This window comes from Sapajus apella, unplaced genomic scaffold (genome assembly GCF_009761245.1).
Source record: "Sapajus apella isolate SASKATOON/1434 unplaced genomic scaffold, GSC_monkey_1.0 scaffold60, whole genome shotgun sequence".
In the NCBI taxonomy this organism is placed as follows: domain Eukaryota; kingdom Metazoa; phylum Chordata; class Mammalia; order Primates; family Cebidae; genus Sapajus; species Sapajus apella.
In genome coordinates, this window is record NW_022437000.1 from 8,056,601 (window position 1) to 8,071,367 (window position 14,767).

General features: G+C 36.7%; 1 protein-coding gene and 1 long non-coding RNA gene across 3 annotated transcripts in view; both read right to left on the reverse strand.

Annotated features, from left to right (window-relative positions):
* The window catches only part of FAM155A (family with sequence similarity 155 member A), a 669,060-nt gene that overhangs the window by 532,046 nt on the left and 122,247 nt on the right, over window positions 1-14,767 (reverse strand). The gene's annotated exons all lie outside the window — the stretch shown is intronic.
* LOC116528901 lies at window positions 4,804-10,896 on the reverse strand. Its single transcript, XR_004259267.1, has 3 exons — window positions 10,594-10,896; window positions 8,574-8,577; window positions 4,804-4,819 (listed from the first exon to the last, which is right to left on the reverse strand). It is a non-coding gene; the product is annotated as an uncharacterized LOC116528901 (long non-coding RNA).

Consider the following 14,767-nt stretch of genomic DNA (forward strand, 5'->3'; position numbering starts at 1 on the left):
CAAAGGTCTAATATCCAGAATCTACAAGGAACTTAAATTTACAAGAAAAAAAAAAAAAAAAAAACACCAAAAAGTGGGAAAAGGATACGAACAGACAGTTGTTAAAAGAAGACATTTATGTGGCCAACAAACATTTGAAAGAAAGCTCATCATCACTGGTCATTAGAAAAATGCGAATCAAAACCACATTGAGATACCATCTCACACCAGTTAGAACGGTGATCAAAAAGTCAGGAAACAATAGATGCTGGAGAGAATGAGTTGAAATAGGAACACTTTTACACTGTTGGTGGGAGTGCAAATTAGTTCAACCACTGTGGAAGACAGTGTGGCAATTCCTCAAGGATTTAGAACCAGAAATACCATTTAACCCAGCAATCCCATTACTGGGTATATACCCAAAGGATTATAAATCATTCCATAAAGACACGTGCACACATATGTTTACTGCAGCATTGCTTACAATAGCAAATACTTGGAACCAACCCAAATGCTATCAACGATAGACTGGATAAAGAAAATGTGGCACATATACACCATGGAATACTATGCAGCCATAAAAAAGAATGAGTTCATGTCCTTTGCAAGGACATGGATGAAGCTGGAAATCATTATTCTCAGCAAACTAACACAGAAATGGAAAACTAAACACTGCTTGTTCTCACTCCTAAGTGGGAGTTGAACAATGAGAACACATGGACACAGGGAGGGGAATATCCCACACTGGCCTGTCAGGGGTTTGGGGGAAAGGAGAGTGAGAGCATTAGGACAAATACCTAATGCACGCGGGGTTTAAAATCTAGATGATAGGTTGATGGGTGCAGCACACCACCATGGCACATGTATACCTATGTTAACAAACCCACATGTTCTACACATGTATCCCAGAACTTAAAGAAAAATAAAAGAAAAAGAATCCAGCCTCCAGGAAATGGCAGAAGAGATTTTCCTCTTTGAACCATATGACCTGGTTTGAAATGGAGAAAATGCTGTCTTCTTCAGAGGCTGGCAGAGCTGAGATATCAAGTTCGAGGGCACAATAAAGGTGCATGGCCAACAGGTCAAAAGGACGTCTGCTGAACAAGCTACAGCAAGAGAGAAAGATAAGGCCACAGAATTCTTGGAAGATACTTTGACTTTCTTGAGACTAAGAAGTTGCCCATATTTGATGTATTTGTTCATCACAGCAGAGAATGGCAATTTAAATAATTTTTTTAGGGGACACATCAAATAGCCTTTGAGGAGAAAGCATTCACTCTTTGGACCACCAGCTACACACTGAATTTGATTAAGCTGGCAAACAACAGCCCCGTGTCTGAATGCATCTGTTTTTGTAAAGCAATAATCTAGGAATATTTTTTATTTTTAAAAAAATTTTATAAAAATATACTTATACACAAAGAAGAATATGTGAAACAAGCAAAACAATGTCTGCAAAACCTAAAACATTTACCATCTGACAATATACAGAAAATGTGCCAATTCCTAACCAAACCCAAATTTGGCCTATTAAAAAAATCTCCTTTTCTGCTTCCTCCTTTAGCTCTAAATTCTGTAATGGGATGCTATTCTTTGTTGTGACACTTTAGAGTGCTGCTGAAAAAAAAATGTGGAAAGGTAATGTGTAAAATTGCTATTAAAATGTTAGGTTTTTTTATTTATTTATTTATTTTTAATTTTTATTTATTTATTTATTTATTTTTGAGACAAGTCTTGCTCTGTCATCCAGGCTGGAGTGCAGTGGCACGAACTCGGCTCACCACAACCTCCACCTCACGGGTTCAAGCGATTCTTCTGCCTCAGACTCCCACGTAGCTGGGATTACAGGTACCTGCCACTATGCCTGGCTAATTTTTTTGTATTTTTAGTATAGACAGTGTTCCACCATGTTGTTCAGGCTGGTCTCAAACTCCTGACTTTAGGTAATCCACCCATCTCAGCCTCCCAAAGTTTTGGGATTACAGGTGTGAGCCACTGCACCCAGTCCTTTGATGCATTTTTAATTTAAAAAATAGCCTTGAATGAATTAAATTAACGCAGAGGGTGCAGCTGCCATGACCACATATAGTTAGTTATTTACTAGATGGAATTTGATGGACATATACCTAGAAGAACTGACTCAATCTACCAAAAATATTTATTGAGTGTCTCCTCCATGCAATGTGGTAAAACATATTACATATTCTAGATCTATAGAACCCTTGGACAATATAATAAAAGTCACTTCTGATGACTATCAATAACATAATCTATCTCTACAACATCTCTTCTCTAAGTCTGCTATGAAATCTGCTACAGGGAAGATCAAAGATCTGTCTGTACCAAGAAAACTAAAAGAGCATATCTACAAAATAGGCTTCTAAATACAGAACTACCATCAAGAATCATTACATTATTATTATTATTGCTATTTTGCTCTAAGTAAAGTGATTTACAGTCCCAGAATTATTGAAAATGTTGCAGATCCATGAATGCATTTCCCACATTTTGCATATCACAGTAGGACTCAGGCTTAATCAATATTCTCCTGTCTAACAACCTACTTGTATCCTCTGTAATACAAAAATTACATAGAAATCTGCTTCCCCAATTGGTTTCCTTTTTTTTTTTTTTTTTTGGTGACTGACATGAGTGGCTCCATTAAAAAAAAAGTCTAAGTGCAATATAAACTAAACATGAGACTTTAATTTAATGCTTTCCCTGTACTTCTGTGCACATCGACTTAATATATTGGCTGGAATTGAAATGACTCTCTAATAAGTCCTAATGCTCCAACCTAATATTTGCTTTTCTAAGAAGACATTCAGTATTAACGTTGTATTCAGTTATGATCGCTCAGAAACAATTTTTACATCGTATGGAAGTGATTTTCAATGTACTTTTCAATAAAAAAGTCACACTTCTTTAATGTCTTGGGGGCACCTGATATGACTGCATAAACTCAGGCAACCATCTTCAAATGAATCACCACCATTCACCTTTTATTATGACTGAATAAATGAGTAACACAGTCTCAAATAATTGCCAGTGATGCTTCAGGAACAAAGCGACATACTTCTGTCTGGTAGCATATGCCAAAATCCTTGGCTTGATTCGGTACCCACTTAAGAGACAGAATAGCATATAAACACTGAAAATTGCCCCTTGGTTTTCAGCTCAGACCAGGGATAAAGTGCTTAGCATTACACTCCACCTGGGTGCTACGGGAATGTCAATCTCCAAGAGTTTGCCTGCAGAAGATGTTGAGTGAGCATGAAAACTGTTCCGACAGTATACATTACAGGAATGAAGATTGTTAGAGCATTAGAGCATTACGCAATGTTGTTTTTGCTGTGGCCTTTCTTAGGCAGCTAGTATGCTGATTAGCTTTCCGGAAAACAAGCTGTGGAAGGAATCTTTGCACAGAAGTGTGGAAAGCATCTCGTATCTTCACAAAGAGATGATTGAAATGGTATCTTTTTATATTATAAGGAAAATTTACTCCAAGTTAACATGGCAAAAATATAATTTTTACTCTCAACAGTAGCCTTTGTATATATGTTTGTTCTCAATAAAACATTATACTTTGGGATAATAACTGAGGAAAATGTACTTGAGAATCCACAATTAATTATTTTTTAACTTTTAGGTTCAGGAGTACATGTGCAGGTTTGTTGTATAAGTAAACTTGTATCACAGGAGTTTGTTGTACAGATTATTTTGTCACCCAGTATTAAGCCTAGTACCCAATAGTTACTGTTTTCTGTTCCTCTCCCTCCCACCCACCCCCCAATCTCAGGTAGGTGCCATTGTGTGTTATTCCTCTCTGTGTGTCCATGTGTTCTCATCACTTTCTCCCACTTATAAGTGAAAACATGCAGTATTTGGTTTTCTCTTCCTGTGTTAGTTAGCTAAGGATGATGGCCTCCAGCTCCATCCATGTTTCTGCAAAAGACATCATCTCATTCTTTTTTATGACTGCATAGTATTCCATGGTGTATATGTAGCACATTTTCTTTATCCAGTCTGCCATTGATGGGCATTTAGGTTGATCCCATGTTTTTGCTATTGGATAATCCACACATTAATTTATGCTACAGTAAAATTTAAAAATTCTTAAAAATCTTTCTCTGCTGCTTCCTTTATCCTACAAAATTCTCCATAGACCTATCTGAATTTCAAACTGCTGGAATTTGTATGATGAAGAACAAGCAAAGAAAAATAGGAATTAAGAATTGTTTTGGGGGCCTTGCCATTGTAAACTGACTTATTCCACATAGGTTATTGACTTCTCACATATTATCATCTTCATTTCCAGGAATCTTTGACTCTCTCAGCACCCTGGGAAGCAACTTTGCTTATTCTTTTTCATGAAGTTTATCTGGATTTCATTCACTTGAATCTTAACACTTATTATATATGCTATGTATAATATATACTGTATACTACATTCATCCTCTATATTCTATATACCATATAGTTGCTATACTCTATAACATGAATACATACACATATATAACAACATACACATGATATCTATTACCTATACATGCACATACACGGTTTGCACTCATTTCAGTTCCATTTGTCTTGATGTCTACATGGTGAGCAAGTGTCCACAGTGAGTTTTCATTTGCTGGAAATGCAACATGAGAACCTGAAAAAAAGCACTAGCTACTTAAAAGTCAAACTGTCTAGTCTCACTAAGAACAGTCATGCTGCCCTGGACTTAGAGGTGGCAGTATATATGTCCTTCTCTCTATACGAGCACTAGGGCAGTCTTCCAATGGCTGCTGAATATTTCTCATTTCATTGGATTAAAAGAATCTTCACTCAAATCCTGTAAACATATTGGACATATCTCAGAAGTTGTATAAGAATAATCACATGTTATTCACCCTCATATCTAGGGTATATGTGTCATGAAAGTGCAAGCAGTTTCTCTTAGGTATTATGCAGGACTAGAGAAGATGGTGCATCTGTGACTCTCAATAGTGAGATTTGTAGATTTCTCTGCTATTTTACCGGCTTTCATTGCTATGATAAATAAGCATGCAGAGTAACATTAATTTATTTCAAAATACACATAGATACATAATATATGCAGCAGGTCCTAATCATTGAATCTATGCTTCATTTTTCACTCTTCATCCATAAAGATCCATATAAAAACAGTTGTGTAGAGCTCACCCATTTGGTCAAAAGAAACTTGATTATTTTTTAAGTTAATGATTTTAAGGAAGTTCACAGAAAGATAAGGGGTTTGGGCTGAGGGCATTATTGTTGGTAAACAAACTGTGCTAATTTCATGTATTAATATAAAGAATGTATGAAATAAATTAGCACCCTGGAAAACAAGGGACACCTTGATTAAAAGAATCTTCACTCAAATCCGATAAATATACTGGACATTTCTTTAGATTAGTAAGTTTTTCTATCAGAATAAAAAAGTGCCAGTAGTATTAATCCATTATGAGCATTTCTGCCTTGTGCCAACTTAAACTGTCTAGTCTCAACCTAGCAACCGGGGGGAGGTGAGAAGATCCAGCAGCGGCAGCGGCTCACTGCAGAACTGCTTTCTTCTTCCCGTCCTAAACAAAGCCCACCTACGTATCCTTCGGATACCCCAGGATCACCACCGTCAAGAGAGTAAATTCACACTGTAACAATTGCGAGGGCCCCTGTGTATTCAGAATGGCTTGATTCTTAGTTATTTTTCTTCTGTTTGAATTTCTAAAGGCAGTGACAGAATTTTGACCATATGGAAGATTTCAACAGCTTACAACAGTAGTTTTTAATCTAGATGTATCTTTAAAAAACAAAATTATACAAATAGAGAGTAATACATCTGATATCTATTACAGTTCTCTAAAAAATCAAAGGCATTTATTAATATTCGTGTAAAATAAGGAAGTAATTTTTATTCGTTCCTAATCTACATAATGAAAATAAACCAATGACATAAATAACTAACAGGAATATCATGACATTAAAAGCCACTAGGGTCATTAGTGAAGTTTAATTTATTTACATATCTTTAGATATTATGTGATAGCAAAAGTTGTTGCTAGGACACAATTTATATCTATTTCCTGGAAGAGGAAGACAATTGAACAGAAGAGATACTCATGCATCGCTTAAGAAGGAGAATATGGTCTGGGAAATAGGACATTTTGTCATTGTGTAAACATCACACAGTTTATTTACATGAACCTGGATGGTACAGCCTACTACACACCTAGGCTGTATGGTACCGCCTGTTGCAAACCTGTACAGTATGCTACTGTAGTAAATACTGTAGGCAACTGTAAAACAGTGGTATTTGTGTATACAAAGTTATCTAAACATAAAAAAGTAATGTGTTGCACTATTGCATTATGACAGGTATGATGTCACCAAGCAATAAGAATTTTTAGGTCAGCTCCACTATAATCTTACAGGAGCACCATTATATATGCAGTCTGTCCCTGACCGAAATGTCCTGACGGGGCTCATGACTGTCTATGATAATGAATCTGGTCTTGCTACCACATCATTTAATTATGCACCACATGGGGTGGTATCAGCCAATGAATTCTACAATGTAACTTTGGGAAAGGTCATCACTAGGGACCATCTGTGATGTATTGTGAGGAGAGAGAAAAATCTACGGGTATTGTTCTTCCTTTCTTCAAAAAAAAAAGAAAAGAAAAGAAAAGAAAACTGCAATGGAAAGAACCTAGAGTTAGATGCAGAGCCATGAAAATGTATTTAATTTCCTTCCTCAATACCAACAGTCATTTTATAAATAAGTCCTCCTAAGGGTTATATTTAAAACTGTGGCATCATGGAAACAAGTTTTGTCTCTAGGAAGATGCATTTTCAAATCCCCATTCTTTCTGTTAATAGACAGGTGACTTGAATAAGACGTTTATGTCTTTGAGCCTCAGTTTTCTCTTTCATGAACTATGGATAATGCTTATTTCATGTGAATATTGTGAAGATGAAATAAGATACATATAATGGGCTCCCATTAATAATGATGATGATGAGAACTACCACTGACAGTATATGCATCATATACTAAGAATTTGTATGAGTAATATTGTATTAGATCCCCCAAATGAGTTTTCTTTTGCTCTCTTTCTTCCACGGTACTCCAGCCCAATGTTTAGACATTGCTATGAATCCCCCTCTATATGTGGAAGTAAATAGGTGGCTATCCAGTGAACTAAACTCCACTTAGGAATGTATAGGATCAAAGACTACTGCTCTTGGGAGCAAAAAATAGAGCTGTAGTTTGGAGACCATGCCTTCCCACAAAGAATACAACATTCCACCAGGAAACCTCGTAGGCTGAGAGCCCAGAAACGCTAGATAAAGACTTGATCTAAATCCAGTTGCATGGGACTGTGGTGAAAAATAGTAACCCAGGCCACATAGTCTCTTCAGAGTCCCAGGAAAGAGGACTGTGATAATAAATTTCTGTTTTGTTATGTTGTGCTCCACAAATAACAACTTGATCTGGGTGGTAAAGGCATACTGAAGCCAATAGCCTTTGTGACAGACTAAATGATGAATATTTCCAAATTCCAGGTGATCAGGAATGTAAAATCTTTGGATGAATAAAATAATTAATTTGCAGAGAATGGCCAAATGTTTTCAGCCAGTATTTGAGTTTTGGCAGCTTTTCTGTTTTGGCTGGCTTTAGAATACTGACTAGCTCTCTTTATCCAGGAAGGTACTATAACATCTGAAAAACTCACCTGTAAACTCCCCCGTCTGTGCCCACATACGTTTAATTTCTCTTTTCTCTTAGATTAAGTTGGGAGAGGTGTAAGTGGCAAGAAGTAAACAAAAATGTGACATCTGTACTACTTCACAACAGACCCCTTTAGAAGCCATGATCATAAAATAAGTTTTTTGACTGAAACATCTAATCACTTTAGTAAAAACAGTAAATATTGTACAAATAGCTGCAGTCTACTTGAATTTACATTATTAAAAGATAAAGAAAGTAGCCTCTATTTTTGCATCCCTTTAACCACCAACTCTTCTTGGTGTAGGGGTAATAGAGAAACACCACAAGCCTTGGATACCTGCAAATTACATCATCACAGCTAATAAGATATATAAGGCAGCCTTACCAAAGAACGAGAATTGTGTATTCTTGAGCTTCTAACTCTTTTTTTAGTAATTTTTCTCTGCTCTGAGTTATATGTTTATCTTATGGCATTTGCCTCACTTTATCTTGTCTGAAGTTATTTTATGTTAATTTTCTATTCCTTGCTAGACTATAAAGACTTCAAGGGCTGAAACGATTGATGCATACTGACCAGATCAAAGTTGTCATGATGTGACTTACAGCCCAATAAAATGTAACAAGATGATATTTTCAAGGCTTCTATGACAATTGCACCATGATGCATATGCAGGCGCACACACACACACACACGTGCATGCCTAATGAGCTGTATCTAAACAGCTGCACTGTGTTTGTTAGAAATGTGGGCACTTCTGTAAGAGTGCAGTGGCAGCAGCGGCAGCATTTCTTAGGTTGCATAATGCTTCCTTGTTGGATTTTGCTTGTTCAATTGCTCATGCAGGTTGACTACACCCCTGTTGCTTCTGCTGTCAGTAGGTTTTCCTGAAAATAAGATGCTGCAACTCAGTAGGTGGGAATAAATCAGCACAAATAAACAGCACACATACTCATTCCTTTGTGCTTAAAGTACTTAGTTATGAATCTCTATGAAACCTACATACTGTTAGTTCTCTAAAGAACTCCAAACTATAGAGCACGGCACAAAATTATATTTTACACTCCCACTGTTCAATCTGGGTGTTATATTAGCATTCAAATGTTTGGGGGTTTAAATGGCCTCTTCTTTCCAGCTCAATCCTGCTGCCTACAAATTCTAGTCATTGAAGTCAGTGCTTTAGTTAACAAGTTATGGAAAAAGCCAGAATGAATCAAAGACTCATAGCTAATGTGGGGTGTATAGAGGCCCAGATAGAGTAGTAAAAGAAAGGCTAAGACAGAATTGCCAAAGTAGAGAGCAGCAGCCTCCTTCTCCAACATTTGAAGCAAAACCAAATGAATGCAGCTCCACCATATTAACATTGCTTTTCCTAGACTAACTTGGCAGGGGATTCCCACACAGCGAGGAAACCCTAATGGCCTGCCAACCATTGGAGCAGTGCTGCCTTTCTAATTACACATATTTCCATGAATTATAACTTGGTGTTTTATCCGTGCAATCAATTTGGAAGACAGCTGAGAACCACATCAACTTTTCCATGTTCTTTGATTTGGAATATTAAGACAACATTATTAAGTCTTTGTAAATGACATTATTAATAGCTGCCTGAGTATAGCATACAGAAACACCAGTGTCTTCTTAGTAGCCATTACAATAATTTCCAGTTTTTCTTGATTATTATTAATTATTTTATGACACCATTTCACAGCAGTTAGTGGTTGTTCTTCCTACAGTCTCGCTAACAATAAACAAAATTCCCTGGTCAAAAGTGATGAATATTTATAAGGGTACTAAGTCAAATTATTTTAAATAGTTTTATTAACATTCCAGTGTGATGTGGAATTCCTATTCACTGAATTCTAAATGGCATCAGATATTCTCACTTGAAAACTAATTGATTTTTAAAACAAATCAATGGGAAAATTGGAAGATCACTCATTAGTAGAATTTACATTACTTTGGAAATTATACGTGATTCTTTCCCATGTTTATTAGCCATTTATATTTTTTACTTAATAATCATTTTTTAAATTCCCAAAATTGCTGGAATTCCTGGAAAAAGGAGTCAAAATAGAATGTAAATTTTATGTAGCTTCATTGCATACTTTTGCATAACTAACTTTCTGAGAAGCTTAAGGGCTGAGAAAAGAAACAAATTTCCTAATTATCTATACATTCACTTCTGCATTTTGTATGAGCACATCAATTATCTATAAAACTGTTCAAAAACGATCCATTGTAATGTAGAGTAACTTGCTCTCTGGAATTCTGTATGCCTCATAAAAAACAATTTCCTTCTTCCTTTTATAATATAGAGTCAGAATAATCTTGCCAAATAATAGAAAATGCGAAATGCGTCCACGTACAATTCAGGCAGAAGGGTATTAAAACACGTGAAATCACTTGGAAAATACATAATTTCTCAGAGTCATTAATAAAAGCATAAAAGCAGCAGCAGTTTGATACTAAGACATGACACTAAAATATTTTAAAATATAGCTCTTTGCAGTCAGCACTATTTTACTGCAGAAGAACAATGAAATAAAGCATAAATCATAATCAGCCACTTATCCATCTCATTTAAGTGTTTGTTTCTAAGGATAACTGTGACATTTTTGGGAATGCCTAGTAAAATTATTAATAGTGTATCTAGTTGATTTATAACTTGCCAGAAAAGGAGGTGACTGAAAACACTTTGTAGAACGTTCCCCAGTTGATACTGATTTGTATTTATGAGAACTTTCTTCCAGATAAGAGGTCACCATTTCCTGTTCTAAGTGGCTTTTACACATTCTGTGGACTCATGATCTTAAATCAATTGATCCAATTCAATAATAACTATATTAGTTTCATAAGATCCTAATCTTAAGACTGTACTTCACCAAATCACCCGTAATCTTCCTATTCCCTTGTCCCCAAACACTTTCTCATTCTTCCAACAATCAACTTGGGTCAAATAATTAATAATCTGAGAATAAAGAAACAACTACAATACGACTTTGTGTAATAAAAGTAGATTATTAAAAACTTTCCCCCTACATTCTTAGAATGTGTCGATAAAAGGACAGTTAGAAATGAAATCAATACATTCTCAAAAGAGCTCAGTATAATTTTTTTTTTTTTTTTTTTTTTTTGAGATTGAGTATCACTCTGTCACCCAGGCTGGAGTACAGTGGTGCAATCTCTGCTGACTGGGCTCACTGCAACCTCCGCCTTCTGGCATCAAGTGATTCTCCTCCTCAGCCTCCCGAGTAGCTGGAACTACAGGCATGTGCCACTATGCCCAGCTCATTTTTGTGTTTTTAGTAGAGATGGGGTTTCACCATGCTGGCCAGGCAGGTCTCAAACTCCTGACCTTGTGATCTGCCCACCTCGGCCTCTCCCAAACTGTTGGGATTACAGGCGTGAGCCACCGTGCCCAGCTGAGTTCAGCATAATTTTCAAAGAGAAAATTGAAACTAAATTTTATAATCAAAGAGCATGTTTGCTAGAAGCCATCATTCTCAGCAAACTAACACAGGAACAGAAAACCAAACACCGCATGTTCTCACTCATAAGTGGGAGTTGAACAATGAGAACACATGGACACAGGGAGGGAAACGTGCACTGGGGCCTGTTGGGGGGCTGGAGTGCAAGGCGGGGGATAGCATCAACACAGATACCTAACACATGTGGGGCTTAAAACCTAGATGATGGGTTGATAGGTACACCATGGCACAGGCATACCTATGTAACAAAGCTGCATGTTCTGCACATGTATTCCACAACTTACAGTAAAATAAAATATATGAATAATATATATGTTTATATATAATATATAAATATGTAATATATAATATTATATATGTATAAATTTATAATACATATTATATAAATTTGGCTATGGAGTTTTTGATCATATATTGAACAAATTGTCAGACCTACTGATATTGACCCTGATTCATCAGGAATATATGCTAACAAATACATAAACAATGACTAATGCCATGGACTAATACACAGACTAATGCCATCCCGAATGTACAAAGTACAATGTGCTATTGATTAAAACCTCGAGAAACTGAACTCTGTAGTGCAGGAGTTCCCAACCCCCAGGTCCGTTAGGAACAGGGCCACACAGCAGGAGGTGAGCAGTGGGTGAGCGAAATTTCATCAGTATTTACAGGTGCTTCCCACTGCTCACATTACGGCCTGAGCTCTGCCTCCTGTCACATCCGTGGCAGCATTAGATTCTCATAGGAGCACAAACCCTATTGTAAACTGCGCATGCGAGGGATCTAGGTTGCGTGCTACTTATGAGAATCTAATGCCTGATGATCTATCACTGTCTTCCATGTCCCCGTAGATGGGACCAACTAGTTACAGGAAAACAAGCTCAGAGCTCCCATTGATTCTACATTATGGTAAGATATATATCATACTGTAATAACAATGGAAATAAAATGCACAATAACTGTAATGCACTGGAATCATCCTGAAACCATCCTCCTCCCCCTGTCTGTGGAAAGCAGTCATCCATGAAACTGGTCCCTGGTGCCAAAAGGTTGGAAGCTGCTGCTGCAGCGCATTCAAACCAGTATAATTCAATATACACAATGCAGAATTTATATTTAAGTAACATTTTTGTTAATCTCAAGTAAAAAATTGTATTCATATGAATACATAAAAAACTAGGCATTTTCCCATTGGAAATGACAAATGCAGAATGGGACCACCTTATTATGAACAGAAACAAAATCGTAGAATATGTAATAGAATCAGAAGACATACAGTCTGTGAGGCATCTGTTGATAGTATTATATGTGCCCTCTTTATCTTTGGAGATTAGAAGATAAAAATTTCAAATTATTATTTTTGCTGTGTGGGACTTAGTATGGAAATACTTAAAAGTCAACTAAATGCAATTTGCACTGAATTTCTTAAAATTACACAGCATCCATTATTAGATTATTCATAATCTTTCAGACTCACGGGCAAAGGATAATAATCATGTAATAGAAAACTAAAAGTGTTCACATATTAATTTCAGCCATTTTTCCACAAATCAAATTATGAGTGAGCCAGGCCACTTCTAGATATTACTGAATGTGCTCACTTTGTTTCTATGATCATTTTATAAATGGGCATCATTTTGCATGCTTCACTGGCTCAAGAATGGTTTGCCAAATTGGTGGGCTACTTTGCCAATCCTTCCTAACTTTTTTAGACATCGGAAAATGAAAATCTGCTGGAATCTGCATTGAAAGAGATAAAATATATGCTTTGGAATATGTACAAGAGAAGGGTAAACTATTTCTGTTGGTTAAAGGAGGAGAGAGATGAAAGCAGTGAAGAACATATTTAAATAGCATTAAATTCAGCAGCTAGAGGGGCAGTGATTGTGATGTTTATTCATTCATGCATTCATTTATTCAATACACATCACTGCGGTCCCATACCAGGCACCACATTCATCCTCTTGTTTGGTATCAGTAGCATTTTGTGAATTATAATACAACAGAATAAATTCAGCATTAAGACAACTCATTTGTGACAATATGTCTGGGCTCATCAAGAGCACATTTGACATAAAATTCTGAGACCTATTATTTACATTTCATTCTGGTGCTAATTGGATTCTGGAATTCCACTAACTATGGAGACTTTCTCCGTGTGTTGTTTCTCCAAACAGCAGTGCAGCAAAAAGTATTTTCTAACCTAATTCAGCTTCCCCTATGAGAAATATTTGCCAAATCAAACAATGATCAAAGAAACTATGAATTTATTGTTAATTTATGTACTGTTTTGTGGATAAAGAGAAGAAATAAAAATGATAAATCCTTTCATTATTAATAAGAAATACCTATTAAGTACTTATCTTAACCCATTTACTGTCTTCTGTAGGAGCAATCAGGACTGAAAACTTGAATGATGACAGGTATTTAAGCATGGGTCACTGAGAAAATGATGGTACTACAAACAGCAATGGAAATATATTTCAACAATACAAGGGACCTTTTAGCACTTGTAAGTTCATTTCTGAAACACTGCATTTAGGAATTGGCATGCTGTCCAGTTGGAATTGACAGGTGTAGGACCAACATGTAACTCAGGAGCCAGGTCCAGGACCCAGATGGTACAATTAAGAGTGACTGAATGAGAAACTGGCTGAGATAATTTGGCACATGAGACCTCTGAAGGAGAGAAGTTAAAGCCAAAAGGAACCCAAGATCTGAAATTTGGGTTATTCTCTAGTTTATCAATGAGCAAAGGAAAACAGAGTAAGTTTCCAGGAAGACGTGGACATGGACAGCTGTGACTGTCAGCATGAGGTAAGAAACAGTTCTCAATCTTGCCACTACAGAACTTTGGTCTTTTGTGTCTAATAATAACAATAATATAATAAATTAAAAATTAAGTTGAAATGAGAGATATCCATTATATATGTTTACAATGTGATGTTTTTAAATAATGATGCACCATGTTCTCAGGAAACAGCACGAGAGATGGATGGGAAGTCACTCTCCCCTCACTCAGTGGGATCCGGTGCCTTAGCCTTTGGAATATGTGCAGGACACATGGCCAACTCCCGCAATAGCTTTCCCCTTTGATGCATCACTACCACCCTGACCATTCATGTGCTGGCTCTTTCTTATTCTACAGGTCTCACCTCAGACATCATTTCCTGTAGACCAGCCGTCCTACCTAGAGTGAACATCCCTCCGTTCAAGTTTGTTACGGTTTGGCTGTGTCACCACCCAAATGTCATCTTGAATTGTAGTTCCCATCATCTCCACCTGTCCTGGGAAGGACCAGGTAAGAGGTCATTGAATCATGGGGCGGTTACCCCCATTCTGTTCTAGTCATCCTGAGTTCTCACGAGATCTGATGGTTTTACAAGGGCCTTTCCCCCACTTTTACTCAGCGCTTCACCTTCCTGCCTCCATGAGAAGAAGGATGGGTTTGCTTCACCTTCTACCATGATTGTAAGTTTCCTGAGGCTTCCCCAGCCCACAGAAATGTGAGTCAATTAAACCTGTTTATACATTACCCAGTCTCAGATATGT